We start from the raw sequence: 23,198 nt of genomic DNA, 5'->3' as shown, positions 1-23,198 counted from the left end.
GTTGCAGCTCTGGGAACATACTTTGAAAACTACTGGATTAGAGAATTAGAGAAAGATCACTATGACGAGTCCCTGGCTAACTATGGAACAAATGATTGAGAAGACAGAAATGTAGAGAGAAGACAGATGAATTCAGCCCTTATAGGATTTTTTTTGCCATAGTTTTGAGAGCAATTGGACTGACCTTAGTGGATTTTAAGCCAGGAACTGATATGATCACATCTGTCTTAAAAAATCCCTGGGATATGGTATGCAGAATGAATTGAAGGGAAGTAAGAAGAATGCATGCCAGAAGAGCCTTTAGGAGATTATTCCAGGAGTAAAGAGGAGAGCAGTGGCAGGGTGATAGGAGTGGCAGTGCAAAGATTTAGAGAGATATGAAGGATAATCAGTAGGGAAAAGTCAGTATGACTTGGTAATAAATTCAATGTAAGAGTATTGGAGAGGGAAGAGTTAAGAATGACTCTAGATAGTGTGTGGTACATTCCAGGGAACAAGACCCTTAAAAGGACAGATTGGAAATGGAGGTGATGAAAAGAAAAGGGAAATATAATGTGGATTTAAGATATTGAGGGTTTTGTTTTGTTTTTTGTTTTTGGTTGTTGTTTTGTTTTGTTTTGTTTTTTAGTGGAAATGTCAAATGCTCATTTGGATATATTTGGCCCTGGAGCTGAGATGAGAAGTATGTGTCAAAAATAAAAATTTGAAAGTCATTGACCTATTAATGGAATTTGGAGTTTTGTGTATAGATCAAATCATCAAAGATTTAAGTATAGAATGAGATTACAAAAAGGCCTAGAACTAGTTTAAGGAAACAAAACTAGACAGCAAAACCATATGAGCTGATAAAGGAAACTGAGAAGAATAGATACGTAGGAGGGGAAAAAACACAGTGCCGTTTAGATGCCTAATCATTTTCATATGGATTTTTACTTAACATTATTTTCCCATTTCTAAAGATGTTTATAAAACATCAGTGATCTGATGTTTTATTATCATCTATAGAAACTGTTTCTAATCTTTTAAATTCTCTTTTCGGAAAATCTTATTGTCTAATAGCATGCTCTTATAATTCATAGTCCACAATAAGATTTTTTTTTTAACTTGAAAGTGGCATTTAAAAGAAATCTGCTGGAAAACCAGTTCTAAATGTGACCTACCAGGGAAAATTGGAATATATGGTCTCTTTACATTAGCCATATATTGGATCTTCTAGATCTATATGTTTTAAGTTTCCTACTACATTTTCTCTTATTTTCAATTGCTTCATCTTGTACTTTCTGGGGGATTTCTTCAGTGATATTTGAAGCACTAAAAATTCGGGTTATTAGGTTTATATAGGGACTTTTTGTTTCCTATGGCTTTCCTGGGCAGAGATCGAGAGGAAAGCAACTTTACAATTTATGACTCTTTGTGGGGGCACCTTCCCTTACCAAATGTCAGTATTTCAGTATTTTTGTTTGTTTCCTCTTGATAATACAATTTATTCTGCCATCTTCCAATGTCTGGTCTGTTTTTAAGGGGCAGACTGAGAAAGAAGAGAGAGGTCTCTGAGTTTGGCATGTCAGCTGACTCTCACCCCCCAACCTCACCCCCGCCCCCAGCCTTCAGCCTGCTGCCTCATTTCTGCATTCCACTGGGACTCACTTCTTCCACATCCAGAGCCTTCACAGCTCTGTCCATCTCCAGAATCATGCCCCTGCTTTCTGAAGTCAGAAGGCACTGACTCTGCCTTTCAAACAATTTTAGCACCGGTCTGTCACTGTCCACTATCATTCCTCCTGGACCCTCTCAAGAGATCAGTAGGAAAAAAAGGCCCTTTTCTTAGCTGAATCTCCTCTGTAGACCCTTGGAATGTAAATTCCTCCACTCTACTAAATCATTTACAACTCCTTTGTCTTCTTTGTTTTCCAGAATAATTGGAAATGTTATTTTGGTCCTGGTGTCTACTTAAATTTTTACATTTAAAACTTACTCTACTTGAAATTTATTTTACAATATAATTTGCTAAAAATCTTCATTTTTTTTCTGCTAAAATAATCAGTTGTCCTAGTGCAATATATTTAATTATCCATTACTTTCTCATCAATTAATGATTCTAGCTTTTTTATAGATGAAAGACTTTATATATTTCCTTGGGTTTGAAAAGATTTTCACAAGGCTTTGTATGTATTAAATGAAATGAAATTATATGTAAAACTATGTAGCATGTTATTTTGAACATGCTCTTAATACAACAGGCATTACTGTACTGTTTCCTTCTCAAGTATAATAATTAGAGTAGTTAAAATACAACTTAATAAACATGCTGAACAAGTAGAAAGTAGAAGAAAGCTTTGCATTTTATATTGTTCCATTTTTTTTTCTCTCTTGTATTAAGCAGAACCTTTCCTTTGTCCTTTTCTTAGCATATTATGATGACATGACTCCCTTTAATTTTAAGGCTTTCTCAACTTATAAAAGCCATTCACTGTGACTTCTTTTGGTGAATGGCTCATTATATTTTCCAAGACCCTGTTGTTTTACCATCTTTGAAAACAAATAAAAATGACACTTCTAAACACTCCACTAAAACAAATTAGATTTATTCTGAAGAGCTCAGTGAACAGCATTTTGAATGAGATCCATAATGGGCTTTTTAATTAAATGAATATAGTCATTTCATAGAGGCAATTCTCATTAGTAGAGCAGTATTGAGATGACCGTTTCATTCTAATTGTGCTGTGTGTTTATATAAGGGGCCTTATTTTAGGGTTGGTTTGAATAGATTTATATCTAATTGTGTCTTGACACCTAACACACATTTGAGAGGTAAATAGTACTTCTTTTTCAAAGACAAATAGTAAATAAAACAAGAGAATAAAAACATTTTTCCCAGTAGTTTGCTTTTCTTTTATTTGAATCGGGTGGAAGAGAAATTAGACTTCACATATTGTCTTCTGTTAATTACTTGGCTTTTCTTTTATTTCTTTACCTTCAGCAATGGAGTGAATGTTTGTGTCTCCTAAAAATTCATTATATTGAAACTGTAACACCCAGTGTGGTTCTATTTGGAGATGGGCCTCTAAAAAACTAATGAAGGTTAAATGAAGTCATACGGGTGGGGTCCTGATATGATTCATGTCCTTAAGAAGAGCCACCAGCAAGTTCACTTGCTCTCCTTCTCCACATCAATGAACCCAAGTAAGGCCAGAGGCATTGTACAATAGAGAATGCTGTGAACTTCAAGCCAGGAAGAGTCTTCACCAAAAAACAACTGTACTGGTATCCTGATCTCAGACTTCCAGCCTCCAGAAGAGTGAGAAAATGAATTTCTGTTGTATAAGTCACCCAGTCTATGGCATTTTTATGGCACCTTGAGCGGACGAATGCACTTTCTTACATACAGTTCTGAAATGCTAATATTCTGAGTTACTGTGAGAGTAGGTATGTAAGTGTCAGATACAACTCTAAGGAAAATTATTAAAGAAGCATGAGTTTAACATATCTTTCTACAAGTTTGAGCTTTCATTATCTGAAAGTCTTCATTGATAGATACCATTAGGACAAAGTACCAAGAAATATTGGAACATTTTACAAGTGGAGAATGGGATTCCAGGTAGACTTATCTAGATATAAAAATATGTATGAAAGTGACTTTCTTCTGTAAGGTACAGTGTGAAAAGTTGGGGGTGAAGAGTAACTTTCCAATGGCAGAAATCTAACAAACATTACCTCAGCTAAGTCATTAAGGATAACATCCTCAGTGGTAAGTCATCTCAACAGTATGTACTCTTGGTATGATAGTCCTTGGTATGTGATATTTCTGCTTAAAATCCACTATTATAGTCAAACTATGAGAAAACTATCAGACAAACACAAATTTAAATCTATCCTAAAAAATACATGACCCATACTCCTCAAAACCGCAACAGTCATCAGTAGAGTCTAAGGAGACAAATAAAATAAATAATATGTATTCTAGATGGGGTGTTGCAATAGGTAAAAGGTCATTAGGTAAAAACTAAAGAAATGAAAATAAAGTATGAACTTTAATGAATAATAATGTATCAGTGATTGTTCGTTAGTTAAGGCAAATATACCCTAAAAATGTAAGATGTTAATACTAGAATAGGGGAAACTGGGTAAGGTGCATATGGGAACTCTGTACAATACTACAACCTTTCAGTAAATCTGAAAGTACTTGGAAATAATGTTTATTTTTAAATTGTATATGTAAGGGATGCTATATTTTTATTTGTGTTTATCCAAAGTCAGCAAGACCCATAGACCAGGATAGAGAGCCCACTTTCTCCAAAGATCAGTAGTTCTAATGCTGTTAGGAATGCTGCACATACTCTTATCCATGTCACATCCTAGATTTCTGTCCCCAGGTACCATGTATATTAGTCAGGAGAGGCTAGGCTTAGATATTTTTTAAGTGACTTCAAGTAATCCAGTTTTATTTTCTCTCTCACATTTCATTTCCAGTTTGGGACACCAAGGGATCTTGGGACACTCAGGGACCAAGGCTAATGGGAGCCTCATATAATAACATCAACTTAATTAATATTTCCAGGTTCGCCAGAATAAGAAAAGATATCCTCAATATTTTTTTTAACTTTTTTAAGTTTATTTATTTTGAGAGAGAAAGAGAGAGCGTGTGTGAACAGGGAAGGGCAGAGAGAGAGGGAGAGAGAGAGAATCTCAAGCAGGCTCTCCACTGTGAGCTCAGAGCCAGATACTGGGCTCAAACCCAAAAACTGTGAGAATCATGACCAGAACCAGAACCAAGAGTCAGATGCTTAACCAACTGAGCCACCCAGGTGCCCCAGCCTGGATAATTTCATATAAGAATTTCACTGCCTTAGTCTAGAAATGAAATGAATGAATTTCCTCATAGCCCCCACCAGAATTTGTCATATGACAATGCAACTGAAAGAGTAATGGAGAATGTAGGAAAAGAAATGGAATATTCGGTGTGTAGTAAATTTACCATCGATTTCCTCATTTTTTACTATTCCTTGGCTTACTTTTATCTATTCTTTACTACTTCCAAGGTATTTAGAACACTGTTTTTTATAAACCTTGCTTAGTCTTTGATACTTAAAATACTCTCAAGCCCTTCTCTAGAGGAATTGTGAAACCCAATACAGATTTGAATTTTCCATCCTCTCCTATGGACTACACACAATATTCATGCTTCCTCCAATTTGTGCCCGCCTAAGACTTATCATTGGAAATCATAATAAGACACATGAAATGAGTGTACGTGTGAATATGGGAAATTATTATTTTAAAGTTATTGCCTAGTGATGGGGAAAAGTACAAGTTATTCTATGGTTCATCTCCTAAAATCATTACTTGAAGATTGTCTCCAATTCCAGTGTCATCAATTAGGATAAGGTCCCCAACTGCATTTTGATCAGGCTGGTGAGGCTTTATTTTCATAAGGAAATTGCCCTCTTGCCTTCTAAATTGGATAATTACAATTCTAAAAGCCCACTCAGAAATGTAAATGCCCAATCGCCTATGAAAATGCTATGTTTTGACATGCACTTAGTGCATCTGTGCCTATGTGTATAGTTGAACTAGCTTGTGCTTCTTGGTACAAGCTCAGTTTATATTTACCTTTCTTAATAACATCAAAAACTAAATGATGACAAATTAGAATCTCTTTCTTGATGTAGTAGTTAATGGCTATTAGAAAAACATATTGGCAAATTTTGACAAGAAGGGGTTTGATATCTAAATACTGCTACATATTTGTGTAATGTTGTGTTAAAATCACAACTAATCATTAAAGCTCTTTTTTGTATGATATATTCTGGTCTCTGATATACAGATTACACTTCTCTCGATACAGAAAGGAACCATTCAACTAAGCAAGCACAGACACCAACATATACATATGTGACTTCTTTGAAGTTCTAATCTCTTTATTATTATTATTATTATTATTATTATTATTATTATTATTAAGTTATCTCTACACCTATCGTGGGTCTCAAACTCACGACCCCAAGATCAAGAATGCATGCTCTACTGACTAATCCAGCCAAGCGCCCAAGTTTTAATCTCTTCAGTTGTAGGTCAAACAGTAAGGAAAATCTGATTTAGGAAATGTGGAGGAGACTTTCATATACACTTATGCGTTCTACAGGTTTTCAATCACATCAGTCCCTTTTAGGAAATTTCAGATGAGCATATCCTTTACCTCTGTAAACTGTGCTGTGACCCATAAATTTGTAAAGCTGAATATTGTGTGAATTCTAGAAATATAACCTCTCTATTAAAAATGTAGCAGACTTTCTATAATCTTTTAATACAGACTTTTCTTCTAGTACTAAGGGGAACCCAATGATCTATTAGGCTGATTTTTAAATTCACATCTTAAACCTCCTAACACTGAGGTTTGCTTGCTGCACCAAATAGAATTCCCTCTCCTTTCCTTTCTGTGTTTCTCTTTATACTCACAATTAACTGTAGAGTTAGGAGTTTATTTTGACCTATGATGCTCTTAACGTGGGTTGTTCTATTGAACCTCTTTGTTCATCAAACGTGTAGGTGTTACATATGGAAAAGGTGAAAAGTAACCTGATTATATCAACGTTGAATAAATTATTTCCTCTCAGTCTTGCAAATGATGTTGCACTGACACTGAGTCATGTTTATAATCTTAATCCATTTCTCTCCATCTCTGGGTCTTCACCTAGACCACTCTTACTCATCCTTCATATATAACTTCCAGGATTGCTTTCATCAGAAAGGGTGCTCTCGGTTTTTAATTCTTATCCTGTCTCTTATCTGTTGATCTCCATGTTCCCCATACTTCCTGTGGCGGAGTGTATCACTGCATAACTACTTGTCCATTTGCCTATATCATTCTTAGGTTTCCCTTACAAGATGGAATATGATATTGTGACTATTATGGTTTCATCAATGTGGTACATATTCCTTGAGACGTAAGTATTCTTCCAGAAATTGCCATTGGGTATCACATAGACAGTTTATGTAAGAGCCAGGATTCACATCTAAGCTTATTTGATGCCCAAACCATGTTCTTGACCTTTGACATATCCTGTCACTGCTATTATGACGTTAGAGGATACTAAATTATTTTTTAAGGTTTTTTTTTTGTTTTGTTTTTAGACTTTCTAATTAGTGCCACATATCTCTGTCCTAATTTCTATTCAATCATGTACAAATTTAGTTACAATAATGTTACTATGTATTTTGATGTTTTCTAGTAAAATCCATCTTTTCTGCTTTTCCAGGGCTCCTTCTTCAACTTCCTGATGTTCCACATCTTTATTGTCTTTTTTTAAATTTCTGCCCCATATCTTTTTGCAAATGCTGCCCATACTAATTTTCTATGTAGAACCTGTCAGGATTTGATGTCATTTCAATGAAAATCCCACTGAGCAATGAAAATCCCATTGAGTTTTATTCAAATAAAACTCAAATAAAAAGCGAATATAGTGGTACATGCAACCATCTACTTGCCTTATACTTACGTTTTTGATAACATTCCTTAATACAATGTAAATATTAATCTAATGGTAATACCAAAAGTTTATGGTTTATTGTCTGAATGCCCTGTGTTTATCTTATTTAATTATTTGTGGTATCCTTTTTGTTGCAAACTTCTCATTTTGAAATAATTATGGATTCACAGGAAGTTGCAAAGAACACACAGAGAGTTTTCAGATACCATTCACCCAGTTCTGCCCATACATTACATCTTACATAGCTGTGTAGTACAGTAGCAAAACCAGGAAACTGATAATACAATAAAATGTAAGTATAAGTATACTTGTATGACATTTTATCATGTGTGTGTATTCATGAAATCACCACTTCAATACACAACATACAGAACTACTGTAGCACCATAAAGGTTCTGATTGCTACCCCTTTATGGCCACATCCAAATCCCTCACAGTCACTGCTTTGTTCATCAAACCCTGACAACCATTAGTCAGTTCTGTCTATAACTTTGTTTTGAGAATGTTATGTAAATGGATTTATAAAGTATGTGACCCTTAGAGATTGCCTTTTTCCCCCCACTGAAGACAGTGCCCTTGAGAGCCATAGAAGTTGCTGCATATATTGACAGTTTGTTCCTTTTTATTAATAGTATCACATGATACGTAGATACTACATTTTGTTTATCCATTTATGTGTTAAGTAACATTTTTGTTGCTTTCAATTTGGGGCTATTACAAAGAGAGTTGCTATAAAAAATATCACAGGTTTTTTTGTGGATATAAGTTTTTATTTTTCTGGGATAAATGCCCAGAAGTGCAATTGATCTGTTGTATGGTAATGTATGGTTTATTTTTTTAAAGAAACTGCCTTGCTATTTTTCATAGCAACTCTGCCACTTTAGATTTCTACCAGCAGCGTGTGAAGGATTGACTTTCTTCATATTCTCACCAGCATTTGGTGTTGTCACTGTTTTTAATTTTAGCTGTTCTAATAGATGTGTAGTGATGTCTCATTGTGGTCTTAATTAGCATTTCCCTAACGACTATTGATATTGAACACCTTCTTCCATGCTTATATGCCATTCCGTGGATGGCATCCTCTTCAGGGAAAATTCTTTTGCCCATTTTCTAATTAGTTTTTTTTTCCTGTGGTGTTTTGTGAGTTTGTTATGAATTCTCAATCCAAGTCATTTATCAGATATTTGCTTTGCAAATATTTTCTCCCAGTCTGTAACTTATCTTTCCATTCTGTTTTAATGGGTCTTCACAAACAAAAGTGTTCAATTTTCATGAAGTACAGTTTATCTTTTTTTTTTTTTTTTTTCTTTTGTGGACATCTTTTGGTGTCATGTTTAAAAACTCTTCACCTAGGCTGAGACCCCAAGGATTTTCTCCTATGTTTTTAAGAAGTGTTATAATTTTATGTTTTTATTTAAATCTACTGTCTATTTTGAATTAAGTTCTGTGGAAGCTGTGAGGCTTAGGTTGAGATTCATTTTTCTGCCCATGAGTATCCTATTGCTCCATCAGTTTATTGAAAAGGCTGTTCTTCCTCCACTGAATTGCTTTTTTCCTTTCTCAAAAACAAACAAACAGTATCTGTGTATCTGTTTCTGGATTCTTTTCATCCATGTGTCTATGCTTTTGCTAATTCCACAGTCCTGATACTGTAGCTTATAATAAGTCTTAAAATCAGGTAGACTGATAATTCCTACCACTTTATTCTATTTTTCAGAAATGTTATAGATATTTTACTTCCTTTGACTTTCCATATAAACTTTAGAATAATCTTGTGTATATCTACAGACTATCTTGCTAGGGTTTGATAGGAATTATGTTGTGTGTATACGACAGTTTACGAAAATTGATGTCTTTTCTGTGTTGTCTTCTAATTCATGTCATGTTATGTCTTTCCATGTATTTAGATCTTCTTTGATTTCACTAGCACTTTATAATTTATGACCTAGCAGTACTGTATTTATTTTATTAGATGTATACCTAGGTATTACCTTTTTTTTGAGGGGTTTGAACTGGTGTTGTATTTTTAATTTTGATCTTCATGTGTTCATTGCTAGCATATAAAAATGCAATTGATTTTTTAATGTTTATATTGCACTATGTGACATTTCTGAGCTCACACCTAAATTAATGAACTTTTTAATAGATTTTTGGCTTTGTCTACATAAACAATCAAGTCATCTTCAATTAGAAATTATTTCTTCTTTTCTAATCATATGTCTTTATTTCCTTTATTCAACTGTATCCTGTTGGCTACAACTTCCAATTCTTTGTTGAATAGCAGTAATGAGACTGGATAACCTTGTTTTATTCCTAAACATGGAGAAAAAGCATTAAGTGTTTTACTACTAGCTATAGTTTATTTGTAGTTTTTTTAATCAAGTTCAAGAAGTCTTTCTATTCCTAGTTTTCTAAGAATTGTTATCATGAATGGATGTTGAGATTTGCCAAATACTTTTTCTGCATCCATTGATAAGATCATGTAATTTTTCTTTCTTAACCTCTTACTACAGCAGGTTATATTTCTTAGATTTGGAATATTGTTTTAGCCTTGCATCCCTAGAATAAATCTAGTTAGTTATGGTTTACTAGTTTATGTTTTTCTGAATTGTATTTGCTAATGTTTTGTTAAGATTATTGTTTAATGTCAATGGGGTGACTGGGTAGCTCAGTCAGTGAAGAGACTGACTCTTGGTTTTGGCTTAGGTCATGATCTCAGGGTTCATTGGTTAAGCCCTACAACAGGCTCTGCACTCACAGTATGGAGCCTGCTTAGGATTATCTCTCTCCCTGTATTCTGCCCCTCCCCTGCTCATATGGTCCTCTCTAAATAAATAAATAAATAAATAAATAAATAAATAAACTTTAAAAAAAATTTTAAAAGAAATTTCTTGTCTCTATATATAAGGAATATTGATCTGTTTCTTCACTCACTCACTCACTCACTCCTGTATTCCTTCTTTCCTTCTTTCTTTCCTTCCTTCCTCCCTTCCTTCCTTCCTTTTCTCTCTTTCTTTTTACCATCTTACCATCTGGATTTTGTATGAGGGTAATATTAACTGCATCAAATGAGTTGAAAAAGTCTTCCCTCTTCTATTTTTTACATGATCTTGTTTAAAATTAGTTCTTGTTATTTTTGTTAGTTCTTCTTAAAACATGTAGTAGGCTTTTCCAATGAAACTATTTGAGCTTGAGATTTCTTTTTCAGAAGAATTTAATTTCTTTTTTAAATTTTTTAAAATGTTTATTGTTTGAGAGAGAGAGAGAGAACAAGAGGGGGAGAGGCAGAGAGAGAGGGAGAATCTGTAGCAGGCTCCAGGCTCTGAGCTATCAGCACAGAGCCTGACGTGGGGGCTCAAACCCACAAACTGTGAGATCATGACCTGAACCGAAGTTGGATGCTTAACCAACTGAGCCACTCAGGTGCCCCTTTAATTTCTTAATATAAGCAGCTCCATAACTATTATCTATTTCATATTGGCTGGATAGTGCTAATTTGTGCTTTCAATAATTGGTCCATTTCATCTATGTTGTCAGATTAATTTGTGTAGAGTTATTTTTTATTTGTTCCCTAATTATCCCTTTTGATGCAAGTAACGACTCTAGAGATATCTCTTATTTCATTCATGACATTGGTATCTTCTCGCCTTTTTTCTAATCTGTTACACCAGAGATTCATCATTTTTACTGATCTTTTCCAAGAACCAAATTTCGTTATATTGATTTTCTTCATTGTTTCTCGGTTTTCTCACATAATTAATTTCTGCTAGTTTTGTTTGTTTATTATTTTCTTCCTTCTGCATACTTTGAGCTTATTTTTGTTCCTCTTTTTCGAGTTTCTTGATATGAAAGCTTAGATTATTGATTTGAGATTTTTAATTTTTGCTAATATAGGCCTTTAGTGATATGTATGTCCCTTCACCACTACTTTAGCTGCATCCCACATATATTGATAGGTTAATTTTATTTTCATTCTGTTGAATGTATCCTTTTCCATTTCCTTTAATATTTTCTTTTTGACTTCTAGATCACTTAGAAATATAGTATTTAGTTTCCAAGTATTTGTAGGTTGTCCTATTATTGTTCTATTACTGACTTTCTACTCTGATGCTATTGTGGTGAGAGAATACACTGCATGTGATTTAAATTCTTTTTAATATTTTGAGTTTGTTTTCAAAACAAACTTTTTAAATTTAAATTCTTAAATTTAAATTTAAATTCTTTTTAATATTTTGAGTTTGTTTCATTTGTTTTTCATGATTAAGATATGGCCTATTTTGATAAATGTTCTGTGGACATAATATGTAATCTATGCTTATTTTATGGTATAGCCTATAAATGTCTATCAGATCCTGTTGGTTAAAGACAATGTTCAGTTCTTTTATATTTGGCTAATTTATGTCTAGTTGTCTATCCACTTGAGAGATGGGGGTGGGAAACTTAACTATAATTGTGTGTTGATCTATTTCTTCTTCAGTCTAGCAGTTTCACTTCACATATTTTGCAGCTCTGTTGTTTAATGCATGCACATTTAGTATCGTGGATTGGCCCTTTTATCACTCTGCAGTGACCCACTCCGTTCCTTGTAATTTTCTTCGCTGGGAAGTCTACTTAGTCTGATATATCAATACAGCCACTCCTGTTTTCCTTTGGCTATTTGCATATTCTTTCTAAATACTTTAACTTTCAAACTCTATTTATGATTATACAGATACTCCCCACTTTTTTGAAAGTTTGCATTATGCCACTTCACATTTATGAAAGATCTACATTAGTACCTCTTTCCATTAATCTAAAATAATCCGGAGAGGATTTTTACTTTTATGAAAAAAGGCAAAAAGAGCACTTAGTGTTTCTTTTGCAGTGAGTCATTAGAGAGGCAGCACCAACCAGTCGCGGCCAGAGTGTCACCACCTAGCTCCTTCCGCAGGAACTATGCTCAGCATCTCGGAATCAAGCCTCCCTAGCTTTGAATTGTATCTGTGAGCATCTGTGCTTTATCTGGATTTGTTTTGTGCATCCATCAGCAAGATATGTCCTAAGGTATCAGAAAAGCCTAAGAGAGGTTATTTTGACGTCTGGGAATGCTGGAAATTTTTTTCCATATATATTAATGATAACTGCTTCTTTACTTGATACCATTTCATACCATATGAAAGGTTTCCTAAGAACGCTCTGCTTACAGATAGTTGAGGGAAACCTGTATTTTAAGTGAGGTTCTTATAGATAACATACAGTTGTATCATATTTTTAAATCTACTTTCAATCTTTATCTTTTAATTATTGTAATTAGACTATTTACATATAATGTAGTTATTGATATATTTAGGCTTATGACTGTCATTTTATTTTTTGTTCTTTGTTTTGTTTTTCATTTCTGTGTTTTCTTTTTCTTCTCTTGCTGTAGGTTACTTAAACATTGTTTAGAATTCCATTTTAATTTATCTGTGATGTCTGTACGTGTATCCCTTTGTATAGAATTTTTAATTATTTGCTTTAGGTTTTATATTGTATCCACATAACTTATAAGTCTACCAGTCTTTTGCCATCTTTTGTCATCTTTTGACCAGTTTGAGGAGTGTACAAAAACTTTTCTCTCCTTACATTATTCTACCTTAACTCAATTTATAACATAATTATCTTAAATAATTCCTGTTGAGAGCTAAAATAGACAATTTTATAATTTTTGCTTTAATCGTCAGATATAATTTAGAAAACTTAATAGGAAAAGAGAAGTCTGTTGTATTTACCTATAATTTTACCTTCTGTTGTTTTTTTCTTTCTTTTTGTTGTTTCAGAATTTGTTCTTCTGTCATTTCTTTTCTGTTTAGATTACTTCTTTAAGCATTCTTTTAGGGCAAATCATCTGGCAACAATTCTTATTTGCTTTTTGTTTCTCTTTTGTTTATTTTGCTTTGTTTTCACTCATCTGAGACTGTCTTGATTTCCTTTTTATTTCTGAAGGATATTACTCTTGGATGTATATTCTGGAATGAAGTTCCCTTATTTCAGCACTTTAAAATCATGCTATCTCCTTTTGGCCTCCACAAATTCTTATCAGGAATTCACCTGCATTAGAAAACTTTGCCCATATGGGTAATGTGTTGTTTCTCTCTGTCTGCTTTCAAAATTTTTCTTTTCTTTTCATTTTCAGAAGTTTACTACATGTCTGGGCATGAATTTCTTTGGGACTACCATGTTTGGGATTAGCTCCGTTTCTTAAATTCCTAAATGTATGTCTTTTGCTAATTTGGGGAAGTTTTCAACCTTTATTTCTTTGAATATGTTTTCCAACTCTTCTTTTTTCTCCTTTTCCTGGAACTCTGATAACATTCATGTTAGATCTCTTGTAATCGTCTCACAGATCTCCGGGTCCCTCCTTTTGCATTATTCTTCCAGATTATATTCTTTCTGTTCAAAATGCGTAATTTTTGTTGTTCTCCCTTCAGGATTCTTCTTTACATTTTCCATTTATTTGCTTAGGATTTCTTTTAAAAAATATACCAAATGTGTTCATAATCATGGAAGTAGTTTTATGACGACTGATTTAAAATCCTTGTTAGATACTCTAACAGTTGTATCACCTAAGTGTTGGCATCTGTTGATTGCCTTTTCTTATTCAAATTGAGATCTTCCTGGCTCTTTGTTAATTCAAGAGATATTTTAATTAAGTCCTAGATATTTTGGGAACTATGTATGATACTTCTGACCTCATTAAAATCTTGTTTTAGCTAGCCTTCTTTGCTACTAATGTGGCAGGGGAAGGTAAAGTGCTGCTCATTTCTGCCAGGTTACAGTGAAAGTCCAGATTCCCCACTTTTCTGGCTCTAGAGAAAGTAACTTCTCTTTACTACTGAGTAGTGATAAAGTGACTATCTAGTAGGCCCACTCTGATACCACCTCAGTCAAGAGTAAGGAGGGGTACCCTGTTACCCTCAGTCAAGGATAGAAGTGCAGGATTCCCACATGGTCTCCACTGATGCCAAAGTAGAAAAAGACACACCAGTTATCACTCATTCTGCAAGGATAAGAGTCCTAGCTCACCACTCAGACTTCTTTGAGCCATCCTAAGTGACAGAAGGGTTGGGTAAAAAAACATGTCTTTTGATGTTTATTTTATTTTTGGGAAAGAGAGAGTCAAAGCTCGAGTGAGGGAGGGGCAGAGAGAGAGGAAGACATAGAATCTGAAGCAGGGTCCAGGTTCTGAGCTGTCAGCACAAAGCCTGATGTAGAGCTTGAACTCATGAACTGCGAGATCATGACCTGAGCCCAAGCCAAATGCTTAATCAACTGTGCCACCCACTCATTTTTTTTAATGAGAAGTAAGCTTTTATTTTCTTGTTTCACAAATAAGTTTGGCTAAATTGGTTGCTTTATGATGATTAGTGAAAGAGACCAAATTCCATATCCTTGTCTGATTTCTTCAACCTTGGCTGGGCTGTGGCAGCAGCAGGTGCAGCAGCGGTGTTAGTGGCCATGGGGTGGCAGCCACAAATACAGATGAATCAGCCAAGAAGGCCTTGACCTTTTCAGCAATTGGGAAGGTGTAATCAGTCTCCACAGACAAAGCCAGGATCCACTTGTGTCCATTGATGGTAGAATGGGGCACTGATGCAACAGTCAGATACCCTATCCGGAGACATATACTGGCAACACTGTGGACACCTTCCAGGAAGCAAGAATGCAGAGTTTCTTCTGTGATGTCAAGCATTTCAGGGTTGTAGAGCCTGTCATTGTCAAACATGTGCTGGATGACTATCTAAAAAGAGAAGGAGGAGATGTTCAGCATGTTGAGCAGTATGGCTTCGCTGGCTCCCACTTTGTCTCCGTCTTAAATAGCTGCACATCACTCAGGATTTCAGTGGTGCCCCTGGAGATTTTAGTGGTGATGCCTAAAGCCTGGAAGAAGGAGGTCTTCTTGGGCCCCAGAACAGTGTTCTGGACTGGCACAGTGACTTCACATAAGATTATGGCACCAGCACAGCCATAGCTGGTACCTTATCAGCCAGCATCATGTCCCTGATCTCAGTGAGGTCTTCTTTGGAGAACACAAAAGCCACATTCCCCCAAAGGTGAGACGATAGTTTTTCCAGAGCAGGGTTGTTCTCCAGATGCCTTCAGATAGCCTGTGTATCAGTATTCTTGCCCATCAGCACCACAGCCTTCCTACAGAGGGACATGGGGATCTGCTGCATCTGCTTGGAACCCACATTTCCTGCTCCCACAGTGAAGCATTTTGGATATTCATCCAAAAGTTGGATGATTGTAAGGAAGTAGTTGGACTTCCAGGTCACCCATCTTCCCTGAGCCCCATTGCAGCTTATCAGGAATTGCCTCACAAGGTTTAAAGATGATGTCACTCATAAGGAGGCCTGGAGAGAGGAAGGGCCAATTTTTACAACCAGTGGAGAGTGGAAGTCTAGGTTACACCCTAGGCATTTGCTGGTGTGCATGGAGATGGAGACAAAAGTTTTTCTGTGATGTTTGGATAGAGTAAAGTAGCTGTTTGCTAAACTTTTCTAAAGTTGTTTTTTTTTTTTTTTGTTTTTGTTTTTGTTTTTTTAATCTTGTTAGACTGCCTCTTGTCCTTTAACTAAACAGGAGGAGGCTTTTGTTAGGGCTTTTATTGTCTGTGCCCATTGGTGTTTACAAGTTACTGGCTTTTATAACACCAAATCTGCAATTTATAAAGAAAAAGAAAACCCACAGGCTTGGTATTGTGTTATTTCCTGGATGCCAAAGTCCCTTGCCAGTCTGCCCTTTTCTCTACAGTGTTTTACCACTATAATTAGCCGAAAGAGTAGAGGATTACTTCTTCATTTTTTAGGAAAGAGAACTCTTTGCTTATTTGTTTTAATTTTGCTACCAGTGTTTTAAGTGATTAATTTCTAAGTTGTCTAGATTACATCTCTAAGACTTTGGGTTGGCTCAGTCAGTTAAGCGTCTGGTTCACTAAACTCTTGGTTTCAGCTCAGGTCATGATACCACGGTTTTTTGAGTCCGAGCCCCACATCGTTCTCTGCACTGACAGCACGGATTCTGTCTTTCCTTCTCTCTCTGCCCCTCCCCTACTCATGCTGTCTCTGTTTCTTTCAGAATAAATACATAAGCAAAAATATTTATAAATTCTCATATTTCTGACAATGTACTTTTGGTGCCACAACTTACATATTACATAAGGATAAATATGTGTGTGTGTGTGTGTGTGTGTGTGTGTGTGTGTGTGTGTGTTTCTCTCTCTAAAAATACTCAGAAATTTTGTTTGTTTTCTTTACCCTTGACATTTACGACTTCTACGGGGATAATCACAAAGTTGAGGTGCTCTCTTTATTTATGTTACATGATAGATTTTAAGCCATCTTGATCTCCAGTTTCAAGTGTTTCTTCACCCCAGAAAAATTCATTTTATTACTTCTTGATCATTGATTTTCATCTTGTTCTTGACTGCACTCTAGACTGCAAATTGTATTTTAGCGTACTTTCCATGTTCCTTCCTCACTCTCATTATTTATGTTCTTTTTTTCTTTTGCTTAAGTATTTTGTGAAAGATTTCTTAAAATTGACATCTAATTTACTCATGGGGGTTCCTACAATATCCAATATTGTGTACATTCCTCCATTACAGTTTTTACATCAGTTATCATGTTTTTCATCCAAAGTAAAGCATTTGTTTCTGTGAACAGCTGGCATAAGAATTCCTCTTAGAGAGAAAACTCTATTGAAAAAGATTTTGCCTGTGTGTGAGAAGCTAAGGGAATGCTCAGGAAACAAAGATGATTGCTGAGTTGTAATTTGCTAGAGGAGAGGTGGAACGAATCAAGGAGATTCTGGATAGATCTGAGGCACTCACGATGACCTTTGGGTGGGGCTCCAGCATACTTTCCGCATATGGAAGTTTGGTTAATCATTTTGATTAATTTTTTTGTTTGTTTGAAAATGAAAGCACTAAGTATCGTGTTTTATGTCCGGGCCAATGTGTTTAGACCAGTAAATAAGTAAATAATGTAACAGAGAAAACAAGGAGAACATTGTCTCCTTAGCATTGGCATAGATACTTTTGAAACTCTTGGACTCCCAAGAACTATGGAATTGGTGGGGAGGAAAGTACAATCAGGCACAGAAGAAATTCCAGGCAATCTTTCAAAGACTTAAAATCCAGAGATGGAACAATACAAAGGAAGACCAAATGCAAATAGGCAGAAGATGATCATGTGCAAGTCAAAGAGAAAGGCCCAAAGAGAGACAACTTTGCCAACACCTGATCTTGACTTCTAGTTATCCAGAATTGTGAGAAAACAAATTTCTGTTTAAGCCACTTCTTAGCCCCCACATCCCCTCCAAAATAAGGTAAGGGGGTGTTCCCATCTAAGATGCGGTAATGATTTTTTGTTTTTCTCTTGTTCTCAATTATTTCTCCTCCTTAGAGTTGCCCATTTACTTTCAGCTTCAGTGACATTTTTATTCCTTGTTAACTCACTGTGCCTATGCTTCACTGAAATTGCAGAAGGGTTGGGGCACCTGGGTGGCTCAGTCAGTTAAGCATCCAACTTAAGCTCTGGTCATGATCTCGCAGTTTGTGAGTTTGAGCCCTGCGTCAGGCTCTGTGCTGACAGCTCAGAGCCTGGAGCCTGCTTCAGATTTTGTGTCTCCCTCTCCCTCTGCCCCTCCCCTGCTCACGCTCTTACTCTCTCTGTCTTTCAATAATAAATAAATGTTAATAATAATACTAATAAAGAAATTGCAGAAGGGTCATTTCAGAGAGTGGGTTTGTTTTGGTTTGAATAAGGTACACCCAAAGGGAGTAGGAGGCAGAATGTTTATATTCACTCTAATATTCTTTTCCAGTTCAGAGGCCCTCAAATCTGAAGACTTAAGGAGATAGCTAGATAACCATGGAGTCATAGCATCAAGCATGGAACGCTTGGTTGATTACAGCATTGCTCCTGTTCTCTCAGAGGCTCATTTAACCTTACTTATTAGAAAAACAAACAAGAAACCAAACCAGCTGCCCTAAGTATAAGCAAGGAACAGTAGATGCCAGCACAGGTTCCCCACTCTCTGTCATCTCAGGCATCTGTGACCTTTCCCAAGGTCGTAGTTGAATTAAGATTTATACCTCCCATCTGTCCCAGCAACCTCTCATCTCTGATGCCGGACTTGTTTTAAATTAACTTAATTATGCCTCCAAACCCCCATTCTACAAGGCTGGTGGAAAATTTAATCTGAGAAATTCTCATACTCTGACAACTACCAGGCACCCAAATATGACCTAAGAGAGACAAACTCTTCCCAGGTTTTATTTAGTGCTATGATGTTGAGGAATTTGCCAACAAGATACCTTGTACCCATACAGCCATTAGCAGTGAAAGAGTACAGTGGATGAGTGCAGACAATGGAGACAAATAGTTCTGAGTAAAATATTATCTCTCCTATTAGTTGTGTGGTATTGTATATTATCTAACTTCTCCATGTCTGTTTTTCATCTGTAAAATGTAAATTCTAAGATGTGACCTAAGAAGATTTTTATGAGGATTAAATACATAAATAGGGGTGAAGTTCTCCAAACAGTCCCTCACACACAGCAAGCTCTAGACCTGTGTTGGAGATTGTGTTCCCCTGAGTCCTTGCCTTCTATTTGGAGTGCTATGGTTTCCCAAAGGACACAGATTACTCAGCCCCCTTCTCAATCTCAGTCCTGCCCATGTAGGTTTAGTTGCTTCTTCATTCTCCCTTTCCCATCATTTCCCTCAAAATCCTAGGAATCCTCTCTGCTAAGCTTAAAATTGCACAAAAAGAGAAGAAGCATTTTTAGCTTTTTTTCTGCTCATCCAAATCTGTGGCAAAAAACAAAAAAACAAAAATTACAGCTACTTTCTGGAAACAGAGGGAGAAAGGTAACTCCATAGTCAACATATAATATTATCCTGCCAGGTATGAGCTAAGCCTTTGATCATTTATTGGAATGTTGGAGAGAACTAGAATTTAAATCTATGTGCTTAAGCCTTTTTCTTTGTGAGAAAATTTCAGGTTTTTTAAAATCTAATTTCTGCTAGCTAGAATCCTATAGAATTTATAATTTCTTCAAAATTATGGATAAATTGTTTTACTATGTGTACAATGAGATAATATTAATAAAATTATAGTAATACAGAATAGAGAGGGGGCATATTCCTTTGTCTGCTACCTTATGGAAATAGACAAAGCATATAATCTACTTATAGAAAACTAAAAACAAAGCATACATCAAGCTTTTTACTTTGGATTTACTCATTCACTATTAAATGTGTCTATAATTTCGTATTACTTGTCATTTTCTCTTAATAGCACTTATATTACTATAGTTATATAAAGTTTGACATTCTGGCTTACTTCATGGATTTCAGGCTGAAATGGTACTTAGAATTGATTTTCTAGGAAATATGGTTTGGTGACATAGAAATTGATCATTTTTATTCCAGTAGATAAGACTCTATAATAATTATCTTTATTAGGTATCAATATTTTCTATCTATGCTTTACAAGTATATAAATCTGATTTTCTATCCATATTCTCACTTGTAGTTAATCCATATAAATACATATATATACATATGCATACTTTTTTTTGTTCATGATTTTATTTTGCAAATGATTACATACATGTATATTTTATATATTCATAAAAATAATTAGGAATGAATAAGTCATGGGAATAAAGGGCATACCATAGGGAATATGGACAATGACATTATAATAGCATTGTATGGTGACAAATGGTAGATACACTTATGGTGAGCAGATCATAATTGTACTGAAGTTGATTCACTGTGTTGTAGACCTATTACCACTATAACATTGTGTGTCAACTATACTCAAAAACATTTTTTAACATATATATATATACACATATACATAATTTTAAGGAATATAAATAATAAACAAATACATAAATAAAATATATACAAAGAAAGATACGTATATATACATTTATATATTAATTTGTATATTTACATAATGTATTTATAGAATATTTCAGCAATTTTCAAAAATATATTTGCATATCTAATGATAATTGTTTCTGATGCCCTAGAATAGCCAAATTTCAAAAGAAAATAGTCTCCAAAGTTAAAATAATTTACCAGTAACATATTGATATAGTTAATACAATTAATATTATATATCATAATGTTGTATTAATTTATACTAATATGTTAATTCATATTAATATAATGCACATTGTGTCTTCATATAAGTTCAATTATTGATATAAATTACAAAGTATGTTTATTTGTAATAATATAAAAAATATCATATTAAAATGACCACCTGCCTTTAAGTGCTAAATTTAAAAGCACAATTTCAAAATATTAATTAATTTCAATTTTTGTGGGCAGCATTCTTAATTGCAGATGTAAACCTAATAGTTTTTCTTTAAAATTGCCCATGCACATATTTTTGGGAGAACGCCTCATTCTGACATTTTTGTGTTGCTCAAAATTTTCTCTCTAACCTCTTCACCATCACAAAATGTTGGCAGGGTAACAAGAGCACTGGGAGATGATATGAGCATGTAAGTTATGAAAAATCAGAACCCACTTAGATTTATAGGTGGTCCATAACTTTCAGGAACAGTATCTTCAAAACACCCATGAATTCTGCAAAGTAATTCTATTCTGAGTGTTATATATGAAGAATAAATAGACCTATTATTCTTAAAATACCTGTTCTAAAGATACCATTGCTAGCACCTAGAAAACAGAAGGGTTTTTCAGGTCTCTAAACAAAAAGAAAAAGGAAGTGCTTTAACAAGTCATATACTGGTGTGATTTTGTGATCTTTCAACTCACCTACATCAAGTTTTAGGGAATAAAAGTTGTAGCTACTCAATTGTGTACATTGCATGTTTCCCACTCCTTGTTAAGTTATATTTTATTTTAATTTCATATACCATTAATAATTAATCAATTTAAAACTATTAATTTGAAATGAATTATCAAGTAATTACATTATTAAAAACAATGCATGATGTGCTTCTGCACTTCTGTTAATCAAAATGTTATGTGCACACCAATTAATGTCATTTTTAAAAATCTCCTATTAAAAGGATAACTTTATTTGGAAAATGAAGTAAAAATTGAATTGATTAAAATGGTAAAAATGTAATTTTAAAAATAATTTTGGCTTAGTACTATTTCATCGTGTATATACACACACACACACAGATACACACACACATATGGTGTGTGTGTACACACCACATCTCCACATCTTTTTTATCCATTCATCAGTCAATGGACATTTGGGCTCTTTCCATAACTGGCTATTGTTGATAGTGCTGCTATAAACTTTGGGGTGCATGTATCCCCTTGAACAAGTATTTTTGTATCTTTAGGCAAATACCTAGTAGTGCAATTGATGAATTATACGGTAGTTCTGTTTTTAACTTTTTGAGTAAACTTCATACTCTTTTTCAGAGTGACTGCACAAATTTACATTCCTACCAACAGTGTAAGAGGGTTCCCCTTTCTTCACTTCCATGCCAACAAACCTGTTGTTTCCTGTGTTGTTAATCTGACATGTGTAGGATAATATCTCATTGTAGTTTTGATTTGTATTGCCCTGATGATAAGTGATGTCGAGCATATTTTCCTATGTCTGTTTGCCATCTCTGTGTCTTCTTTGGAAAAATGTCTATTTATGTCTCCTGCCCATTTTTAACTGTATTGTTAGTTTTTTTTGAATATTATTCAGCTCTCAAAAAGAAATCTTGCCATTTACAAGGATGTAGATTAAGCTAGAGAGTATTATGCTAAGCATAATAACTCAGAAAAAGACAAATAACATATGATTTCACTCATACAAGGAATTTAAAAAACAAAATATATGACTATAGGGGAAGGGGGGAAAAAGAGAGAGGGAAGCCAACCACAAGAGACTTTACTATAGAGAACAAACTGAAGTTGATGGTAGGAATTTGTTGGGAGATAGTCTACATGGATGATGGGTATTAAGGAGGGCACATGTTTTGATGAGCACTGAGTATTACATGTAAGTGATGAACCACTAAATTCTACACCTGAATCCAGTTTTAGCGTATATGTTAACTAATTAGAATTTATATTAAAACTTGAAGAAAGGGGCATGTGGGTGGCTCAGTTAGTTAAGCATTGACTCTTGGTTTTGATGCAGGTCATGATCTAATGGTTTCATGAATTCAAGCCCACATCGGGCTCTATGCTGTCAGCACAGACCTTGCTTGAGATTCTCTCTCTCTCCCTGTCTCTCTGCCCCTCCCCCATTCACATTGTCTCTGTCTCTCTCAAAATAAATAAATAAACTTAAAATTTTTTAAATGAAAAAATTATTTGGTATATGTTTTATTCTTACATTTTAACTATAATATTGGCTCCTAATTTATTTCTTTATCAATCTAAACTCAAATAATATTAATGTCAACTTCATACAGTATACATAAGCGTATATAACACTATACTTATTTTTTTTTTAATTTTTTTTAACGTTTATTTATTTTTTGAGACAGAGAGAGACAAAGCATGAACGGGGGAGGGTCAGAGAGAGGGAGACACAGAATCTGAAACAGGCTCCAGGCTCTGAGCTGTCAGCACAGAGCCCGAAGTGGGGCTCGAACTCACGGACCGTGAGATCATGACCTGAGCCGAAGTCGGCCGCTTAACCGACTGAGCCACCCAGGCGCCCCTATAACACTATACT

The 23,198-nt window shown here is 34.8% G+C and overlaps 1 pseudogene; it reads right to left on the bottom strand.

Moving 5' to 3' along the window:
- Positions 1–14,869: 14,869 nt before the first annotated feature.
- The window catches only part of LOC109251564 (60S acidic ribosomal protein P0-like), a 40,372-nt pseudogene continuing 32,043 nt past the window's right edge, over positions 14,870–23,198 (bottom strand).

The sequence above is a fragment of the Panthera pardus genome, unplaced genomic scaffold, assembly GCF_024362965.1.
Source record: "Panthera pardus isolate Hobbes unplaced genomic scaffold, ASM2436296v1 HiC_scaffold_25, whole genome shotgun sequence".
NCBI lineage: Eukaryota > Metazoa > Chordata > Mammalia > Carnivora > Felidae > Panthera > Panthera pardus.
The sequence above is the reverse complement of the archived record's forward strand: the minus strand, read 5'-3'. Positions and strand labels throughout refer to the sequence as shown.